Genomic DNA, 10,878 nt, shown 5'->3' with positions numbered 1-10,878 from the left:
CACAGTGTTGGAAACATAACTGAAAATATCATAACAGATTAGATATGTTTGTAAAAGTTAATTAAGATGTTTTAAGCCAAGATGATTGACATTGGATCTCGGTGCTCATGGTCTTGATCACTGGATTGCCTGGTCCAGACTCGATTATTTATAGACGTTACATAGTGGAATAATGCTGAGTCCGGCGATAAACAATCAACAAACAAACACAATGCTGAGTCTTTCTTTGTACATGTTGTGAAAAAATGCTTCAGCCATGGACAGTGGACTCTTGTACGAAAAATGGCATTGTATTGGCAAGGTCTGTAATACATGATACGTCACTTGCGCCGGATCATCATGACATGTGCTCTGACAAGCTGACATAATCATCCGAGCCATGATCTCCTGATCTCTGACCCAGCAACTCACATGTTGCAGAAAAAGCAGTAAAAGTTTCCTTCAGAAACTTCCTGCAAAGCATATTTTTCAAAACCAACACCTCACGCCTGGCCATGATGTTCGGTCTGTTTGTATCAGTCCTTACCCCAGCTAATGATAAAAATAACATAAATCGATCTACCGACTGCCCGTGTAAAAAACAAACAGAATTATACGACAGATTAGTTAATAACTAAGATCTGTTTGGATGACAAATGTTTTAATAATATGTCTGTGCAAATGACATGTTTTTCTTTGTTAAAATGAGAACTCGATATATTTTATGTTTTGTATATTTTGCAGATTCCTCGGATTCAGGTAAGTATTACATTATGTTTTCCGAGCTTGTTGATGAAGGGCATGCCTAAAGTATGATAGCCACTTAAAATGAAAAGATGTATTATAAGTGGGTGGTTGTCTGTTGGTACTGAAAACAATATTTACTGTTGTTTAGGATTTCAGGTATTATCATCACACTTTCGTACAATCGGAAGATGGTAAAACTTGGCATCTTCAGATATTTCAGTTTGACTTCATCTAGAAACAGAAAATGAGAATAAAGTACCGATAGGTAACTATTAGAAAATCTGCTGATTGTCTTTGATTGGGACAACTGATATTATCTTCGGATACACACGGTTGTATCTATAAAAAAAAATATCAAAAGCCAGATTACGATGCTTATGGTGAGAATGTACCTAAACTCGATAGGGAGGTGCAGGGATTAGACACGATATTATTTTCCTGGTCACATGTGAGCAAGAAACACACAAACAAATATCAAGCTGCAAAAGAATACTCGCCCGGATTGAAAAAGGGGATGGCCAGGGGATCTCAGTAACTAGTCCCTGATGAGTCATTCTCAAAAGTTGCAGCTATTTGGTGTACAAAAGACAACATAATTGAAATACAAAATCGTCATTGTTTCACAAATGGCAAGATACGTTGTTATGGTTCACATATCAATAGTATTTGAGGCTTAATTATGTCCCATATTTTTATGAAGAATAATTAAACTAATTTGCATGAAGACCCAATGTCTTACCTGTAACAACAGTAATATCCACATTTGTCTTAAAATTGCATTGATATGTGAAGATATTGCATTGTAAAATCTACCTTATGTTCTATTTTGCTACTCACACTTAAAAAATCAGTTCTAAAATTGTATTTTTATTAAATAAACCTGTGTCACATGAAAAAGGGAAATATGTGGGTACTTTGCAATACTCTTGATATCCTTCCAGCTGTCTCCCCTCAAAAATTATTGCTCTGAAGTTGATTTGAAGAGAACATTTTGATATTTCAGAGTAATTTCTGACAATGTCTTACTCTTTAGATAATAAAACACTTACTGTTTAGTCCCGTTTTATGAAAGACAGTATCGTTATGCCAAAGATACCCTATGTTTTTGGAAAGAAAGTAAATCAAGTATATTTGAAAAACGATTAAATTGTAGCAAATATCTTTGATCTATCTGTAATGAAAGGAAGAGTTTTTTGCCTGTTACCCTCAGAAGTATAGTAATTGTTACATGTTTATATCTCCAAATAATGCGAGTAATGATACATGTTTGTTACAGAGAAGACAATTCAAACGCATATTTGAGGTAGGATAAGAATACATCTATGGCAATGAAGATAAAAGTATATTTATAAAAGTATTGATTTTACCACACTTGAGGTGCAAAGTACATAGTCTATAATTTGGAAATTAGCCTATGTGTTACTGGAAAGACATGTCAGTGTTATTGGAAAGACATTTCAGATCAAGTTTATGGAAGACAAAGAAAAATTAACTTCTTGTGTTCAATAAAAACTTTAGACAGAGTGTGCTTTGAATAAACAACAATAAAGGTAGCAGTTACAATTTTGAACTTTGTTTTCTAGGAACTCAGAAACTCATTTCACAACAAGTTTGACTGTAATTGCCATGAATTTATTAAACTGTCAAACAGGTTTGCAACCAGCAAAAGTTTCCAAGTTTGGATCACATTCCTCAAACTATCAAACAGGTTTGCAACCAACAAAAGTATCCAAATTTTGATCATCTTCCTCAAACTGTCAACAAATTTTGCAACTAACAAAAGTATCAAAGTTTTGATCATCTCCCTCGAGCTGTCAAAGTAACAAATCAATCACTAAAATTAATCTCCGCATATGTCATACCCATCTTGCCAGTTTTGGGAAACATACAGAAGTGAATATTTTATTGAAATTTTGTTTCAGATTATGACACAATAACTTTATATAGGAAACTAGATGTTAACACTTTGATGGATTTGCAGACTGATCATTACGATGTCATATTTATTATAGTCACAGTCAGACACTGTCTTTCAAATAACAGTCTTTAAAAAGTGCATCAAAGCATTCAAAGTTTCTACAACATACTTCTTTGTGAAGCATAAGTTTATCTGATCTCATATATTTGATGTTCATCTGAATGAATCAGGAAAGAAAGATAAAAATGAAAGATAATTAGTATTAAACTGTTTTTGCAGTTACAACATAACTCTTTCAAGTAACAGCTATTTTTGAAAGACATATAGCATACGACTTTTTAGGGAAAATATGAATGGTTACTCAAAATATAATCTTAAAGGTCCTAATATGAGCACACAGCAAATCTTGATAAACAAGGACCTACCAGAAATAACGTTTATTTTCAAATTTGTGTTGAATTGTCTTTGCAGTTACAGAATGTGTCTTTCCAATAACGACCTTTGACAAAAAATAGTATGATTGCATTCAGACAAGAAAGTGAAAACATGTTTCAGCCTCAGCATACATAGACCTTAGATCATTACAACAAGTCAACTGTTAATGACATTGACATTAACATAAAAGAATATGTGACTAATGAATATTGATGTTTCTTTGAAGTAACACTGAAGGTCTTTCCAATAAAAAAATAGCTGTTGCAGAAAAGACTGGTTATATGAAAGACAAATTGTAAGAGTAAATTAAGTGAAAAATATTGACCAGACCCTTTCCCATTTCAAACAACATTCTTATGTTATAATTATGGTTCCAAATGCAAAGAGAAAAACATACTTTGTGGGAAATTTGGCATTTTTTCGATAATTGATTTTATCTAAAAGACACCAATAAAAAATACTCGCAAATGCTGACCTTTTACACTTGATTTTCTTTGAAAATTTTGTCTTGAACACAACACCACATGCTCATCACTCTCAACCAGAAGTAATTTATTTCATAATTCTATGGAACTGTTACAGGAAAGATATTTTTCTTGTATACAAGAGAAAAGGTTGTTTTTTAAATCAAAATTCAGCTTGAAAATCATGAAGATCTACCCGGAATGGGAAAAAGGTCTATTCGCTTTAACCACTCCAGAAACAGTACCTTTTTAAATAAACGTTAGTGCACAGCAGACACATGATGTTAGGTGTTTTGCACCTGGATACATGACAAACTGCACGTCCCTTGTTGCAGAAAAGGAAAAAATAAATATTATTTGGTCCTTTTGTTTGAGATAAAAAAATCCCAAGTAAGATAAGATATTGGCAATGAAGGAGAAATCAGATTTTTAACACACTGATAAAATTTGATGGTTTTATTGAGGTTTTAATCCTGATATGGGAAAAAGCTGCATCTTTTGAGAATGAGTCTGATGTGAAAACAAATGCCTAGAATGGAAAAAAAAGAGCAAACAAAGAAAAAAAACCACTCCTTATTAACTCACATCTGTAAGTAAAATCGTCTGTGTGGATAATTGATGAAGACAAATTGTTGTACTATGCACTGTATAATTGGCCTGTGGCCCTTCTACTGCAATAGTGTCATTCATTACATATCAACGTTCCCGAAATTGATAACATGAGTGGGTAGACTAAGCTTTTAAACTTACCGCCTGCCCGACTGTCCAGAACTGTCTATTTGCATCTCGGAAGATCAAATTTCAAAAGTAGCCTGTCCGGTGGTCTGGTAGATATTTTTTGCCCTAACAGTATATATTTCATGATATCAGACAGGTTCTCTTGTCGTCAGTTTGAGGTGTTTACGGTATTATGATGATTATGTTAAACTACTTACGATTGGACAGTTCATATTACGATAACCAATCACAACACGTGTCCTTTCAGTTTACCTAAACTCGGTGCATTGCTTGCTAGTGCTATGTAGGTCATTGCGATGCCTACAAACAGTAACCTGACTAACCTGAATTTGTTTTTATTGTTGAAAACCGGACAGGCGAGTTTCTGCCCGGTCTGGTAATATTTATAAGTTAATCATGAACACCCTCATTGATAAAAGATAAACCACAAAAACAATACGACAGCAGCGCGATTAGCCCGCTACATGTCATAATTTCCACTATGTCACAAGCATTTGTTTGTGAGCATCCTCTATGCAGTGATGATTCGAGGGTTTTTGGTGAAATACAAAATCATTCGTAACTGATATTCAGGTGTTTTCCTAAACTATCATGCTAAATCTCTGTGCATCCCGTGAAAGATATACCCCTCCTCCCGTATAGAAAAAGGAGTATCGCAAACAAGATGACAGATCATTGAAATCACCATTTATCACTTCTCATTGTTCTGTCAAATAAACAATATTGAGTATCATTACCATGTTGGGGATTTGCCTCAGACACTGGACTATCTTTATTTGATAACATATTTCCGGCGGACATCTTTGACGTACATTTGGTATCAGATTCCATTATCCCCGGTTATTTTTATTTAAAACTTCTAGTATGAAATATTTGCATAGTCACTGTCAACAGAAATAACAATTTGACTGACCGTTGTATGATGTAAACCGCATTTTCCACAGTATGAAGTTTCAATTTCGGCCTCAATTTGTCAATGCCTTTGGCACAAGTGCATTCTCCACATCGGGTAATTTCAATGTTATGTTGCTTCTGCCAACATCGCCTTTAGCCATTGCCTGTTTATTTCATCTTGACTGTGCTTAGTGATTGTTGATATGCTGCATTAGGAGTAAACATTGTATGCTGTCCTAGCATTCACCCACTTCCAAAAACGACAGTCAAGATTCAAGGATCCAGTTTATTGTTTATTGGTAATCTTCATTTGTAAATATGGAAGATATAGGTTAAGACTGAAATGTACAAAACACAATAATAAGTATAAAGTTCCTAAAGTTCACACACACTCAAAATTCCCCCTAATAGAGTAAATTTCCAAAAACCTGAATTTGTTACACCGTTACATATAAATGAGAATAATATAACTTCAGTAGACGCACAAGAGGTAACTCTGCAATGACCATATTAATCGGTTAACCAGTCCACAGGTAGGGATATTTTACGAATGCTTCAAATACTGCATTTTGACAGCATAGCATTTCTAGCCCAAAGAAACTAACATCCTAAACTAACAAAAGCTGCAAATTATGTTTCCTAAATTCAATATACTATAAAACATTCCAAAATACTATGCAAAAATAGCAATAAAAAGCATTTGAAAATAGTTCAGTGTTTTCCTTGCCCGAAACTGAATGCCACATCCAAAATATTTAATACAGCAAATTATTTACACACAAATTGCCTAAATAATGAAATTGAACACATATTACAATATGCAAAGAGCAGCAACTATGAAAATACATACACTTTTGTGGTTTGTAGCCCAAAAAAGGGAGAGAGTCCTGGCCAAGCGGCTTTCCATATCGAAAGTTCATATACGAGAGGCAAGAGAAAGGTGCTTCCAAAAAAAAAGGACCCATGACAAACGGTGCAAGTGAAAATGTTCCCTGTGAAATACAGCACACATAGTATTTAGCGAGCATTGGCACACACAAAAGTGATAACCTATTTAGCATATACTGTCATTTTTGCTTTATGATTTAAAAATGGGATTTAAGTTTCCACAAAACATGAAACGAAACTTCGTGGAATGTGAACATATGTATATGACGTCACAAACATGTGCGTAGTAATACATAATTCACAAGTGTTACGATAAATCAATGGCCGTGACAAAAAGGTTATAAAAATCCCCAATGAACCAGCAAAATATAACACAGAAAAGTCATAATAAGATGACATGTAATAATATGAATAACATGAGAAACATATTGCAAAAGTACTATGATATAATGCATATACAAACATATGCAATAGCGTCAGGATGTAGTTATTGTTCTAACACGAACCACAAAGCCACTGGGGTGTGAGGCGGATAGACTTTTATTACAACGAATGTAATAAAAGCTTTAGCCTGAAACATGTTAAAATGACAATATAAGTTTACAATCAGTAATTGACAAGAATCACATTACTACATAACAACTGAATTAACTTATCCAAATACTTAATTAAACACACACACATGTACACGTATATACATAACTAATCATAACTACTGTTGCCAACACGTTACCATGACAACTCCACAGATATATAAATGAATAATAGCATGGTAATACACATGATTTGCTGATGCACATGAATGATACACATGTATATTACATGGCATTGATACTATAATCATTTACAAATATGATAGATGTTACATAATATACAATGATAAATACAATTGAAATAGCAATGATTACAACATACCAGGTTGGTATGACCTGAGCTCCTGCAAACAATGCATAGGTGATACTGCTGGTGTTTACGTCATCTGCAGGATAAATAAAAACCATGTGCAGATGATATTTACAACAAATGATTAAAAGAGTAACTACGGTAAAAGCTACATACAACCACATCTAACCACACATACGCACATACATCCACACACGCAATCCATTTATGGTAACTATAATAATGCTAATAGTAATAATGCTTTAATGTGATAAGAATATGGAAAAGAAGAATATTTCTAAATGTTATAACTAGATGAAATATAATTAATGATTGTATGTAATACTATAAATATATAATATAACACTTACACAACTACTGTGAGTCAAAACGTAACATTAACCTAACTCACTATACTGTGAGGTAAATTATAAATACAGCATGATAACTCACTCTAATGCGAGTTATAACCTACACTAACAGCAATGTCATAACTCACTATACTGTGAGTTACCACCACATAAAGTATTTACACATAGTAGAAAGTGGATACTGAGATTAAACATACTTTAAACTATAGCCAATATAACCATCAACTATCACACACAAAACCTCAATAAATATATACACAAGACTAGAGATTACTCACCTTATATACATGTGAAAAAACAGTCCAGATCATCATGATCTCGATCCTAGAGAATATGGACTAAACCGCAACATGCGCGATGACAACCACATAAGATACTGACCAAGAGACTTGATGAAATTAACCTATAAATACCTAATACCGTATACGCTTGGCTGAACAGAAAACAATAGAACTTACACACTTGCCTGAGCAAGGGGCATGCTTTAGAAGGGATTGCAGGGAGATAAGCATGCAGTGCAAATGAGTATTGCTGAAATAGATTACATTTAAGATTAGACTGATTTTCAGAAGGGCTAAGGGTGTGATATAAAATGTTGAATATAAAATTATTAATAAAATGATTAGACTTATGTTTTTTAATGAGATTGTATATCTCATCATAATGACACACAACTTTAAAAGATTCACATGTTTATTATAGTAGTATATACAATGGGCGTTTTGGATCAAGTCCAACAAAAGCCTCTGCAAAGCCTTATTTCCCAAATAAGGCTTTGGTCGGACCCTTGATCCAGCTACCATTACCCCTACTGCTTTTGAGTCCCCCCGGCACTCAAAAAGTTTGAGACGCCAGTGGGATACGAACGCCCAATGTTATCCACACCTCTTAACCGACTGAGCTACCGGGGACATGGCTGAAGGATGTCGGTTTAACGGGTCTATCCTGGGGCACCATGTCGTATTGACCTCGATGAAACAGTTTAATGTGAATCGCCTATAATCTCTTTGGTGTTTGTAATAAAGGCTTGCTGGGCTTTTTTCACCCCTTGCTCTATGTACTTTTTTTTCTCGTCCTCACTGATAGCAGACTTACGAGACTTGGATCGAATCTCTTGTTTCATTTTGTTATATTTTGTGAGTTCAGATAGGATTGAACGAAACTCCTCCTCTGAGATCTTGTTGTCAGTGAGTGGCGTGGAAATACGCTCACTTACCGTGTTCAGCTTTGCTTCAGCCAGAACCCTGATCTCGTCGTGTTTCAATGCCTTATGATGTAGTCTACGTGATGCAAACTTAAGCACCAACCCTAACACCCCTGCCACCCCAGCTGTTATTTCAATGCCTAGCACTACGGGGGGTAGCCACGATGGTAGCTAACAACCCAACACCTGCCGCCCCCAGCCCCATGCTGGTTGTCATAAGGGCAGTATCAGCCCCGTCCACGATATTGAAAGCTCTGTGGTACTCCTTACATAGTGCTTTACGCGTGTCGCGGTCTTGTTCTAGTTGGCGTTTTACATCACATAACTGTCTCAAACGGAACCCGTCTACAGTTTCCTGGGTCTCCACTACTTCCTCTACGACTGGGTATAGACACATTCTGTGTGCCTATAATATATCTTATTAGATATTTTTAAATTGGGCTTCAGTTAATAACCGATCAATGTACTTGAGGCTTATAAGGCTTATATTCTCGTATGTGGAGATATAGGAAGGGTCAATAGGTAAACTCTGAAATATATCAACACTATTGCAGTCTATTAAGGGGGGTAGTAATCTCAGTGGATAGTTCCCCAATCGTATAACGATACGGCAACGTGCGTAGATGTCTTCCGGGATACCCCAATTTATTTTCACCCAAGGTAAAAGTTCAAGGTATAAACCAGCATCAAGCTCACCCTTATAAGCGATTTCTATGATGAGTGTGGAACCTGGGGCCATAGTCTTAAACCCTGCTATGGCATCGGATCTGCTGGCTATAAACCATGACCGCCTGGATGAAACCATTGTTATTAATTTCGGAGACATAGCCATCTTTGTCTAATGAGATATAAGGTGCGGTGAGGGTTATGTTGATCAACCATTCGGGTTCTTTATAGTCTGCTAGGGGCACCCGCCTATACATGTTGCCTTTCAAGTGTAGAATGTATGAGCCTTCCCCACCAAGCTGATCGAATCCCTCTATACCTCCTAGGTCCCCGAGTGTGATTTTAGGTAGATGATCTGCTATTGCCGCCCCCCTATACACGTTGTCTTTCAAGTGTAGGACGTATGAGCCACCTTCCCCACCAGGCTGATCGAATCCCTCCGTGTCCCCTAGGTCATCACGCGTAGTGTTGGGGCGATGACTGGTCATTGCTATAATACTACTATGATATAGTTTCCAACTGGTTTTCTTATAATAGTTCAGGTGTGAACTTCACCCCCATGAAGTGTATGTTGGCAGGTAGGAAGATCTTGGTTAGTGATATCGTGTTTTCCACGATCACGGTGACACCCTGCAGACTGGTGTTGGAGCCGACACCCACCCGTACGTAAACTGTGCAAACGTGATACTGGTGTCGTTTCGCCCACCCGAGTTTGATCCCCTTCACGATCTCGACATCACCCCGTGATAGTTCCCCTAGGTAGACTTTGATGATCAGTGTTGAGTTCGCCGGTAGGCTCTCCAGGATCGTGACCACGCCTTCGAATTCAGACACCAACTGCAATGTCACGTTTTGCATTCCCAGTTTACTCGATAGCATGTGGGCTGACATACTGGCGACTGGGCTGATGACTACACTACGTCTCTGAGTCGGGACGTAAGCCACTAGCAGGGTTCCGTTGTTCAGGACTTTGTTTAGGTGGTTGTCTTTGTTATCCGTGAACACGTAGGGGGAGCTGAGCCTAATATTGAGAAACCAGTCGTCTTTATCGGGTAACAACACCCACTTGTCATCTTCTGTGAAGACGAGCGTATATGGCTTGTTTCGGGCGACGGTAGTGCTCTCAACATCGTTTAAGTCGAACAGTTTGCCCCCGAACGATGGGTATATTATCCATTTATCATCACCGGTATTGACTAGGGTGTACTTAGTGTTGACGACCACTCTTGAGGTATCTACTATATCACCTAGGGCTCCACCGGAGGGGACTTCAACGCGTTTGTAAATGTTGTTTTTCAGTTGCAAGGCGTACAATTTACCATCTACTCCGGGAGCGTCGAAACCGCGTGTGTCCCCAAGGTCGGAGATCCCCACATTGATGCATTTTTTCACCCCGGGCCCTTGTGCGCTGGTCATTTTATGTGCAGCGTTATGCTGAGGTATCCTATATTGACGGGATTATGATATTATCAGCTCAGGTATGTTGCCCTGAGTCAACCTCTTATACTGCCGCGGTGAAAACGACTCGGTTCTACCGTCGTTGTATTTCTCAGTTTTAACCGGCACTGCTCTCAGTAAAGTGGAAGGGTGACCCCCTTGAATGTTGTACGTTGTGCACACTTGGCCGTGATGAATGTACAGCTCTCGGTACGGTACTAGGTCGGGTAACTTCATGCCTGTGACGGTAGTTGT

This window comes from Haliotis rubra, unplaced genomic scaffold (assembly GCF_003918875.1).
Source record: "Haliotis rubra isolate DU_JTF1 unplaced genomic scaffold, ASM391887v1 Scf96, whole genome shotgun sequence".
Lineage (NCBI taxonomy): Eukaryota > Metazoa > Mollusca > Gastropoda > Lepetellida > Haliotidae > Haliotis > Haliotis rubra.
The sequence above is the reverse complement of the archived record's forward strand: the minus strand, read 5'-3'. Positions refer to the sequence as shown.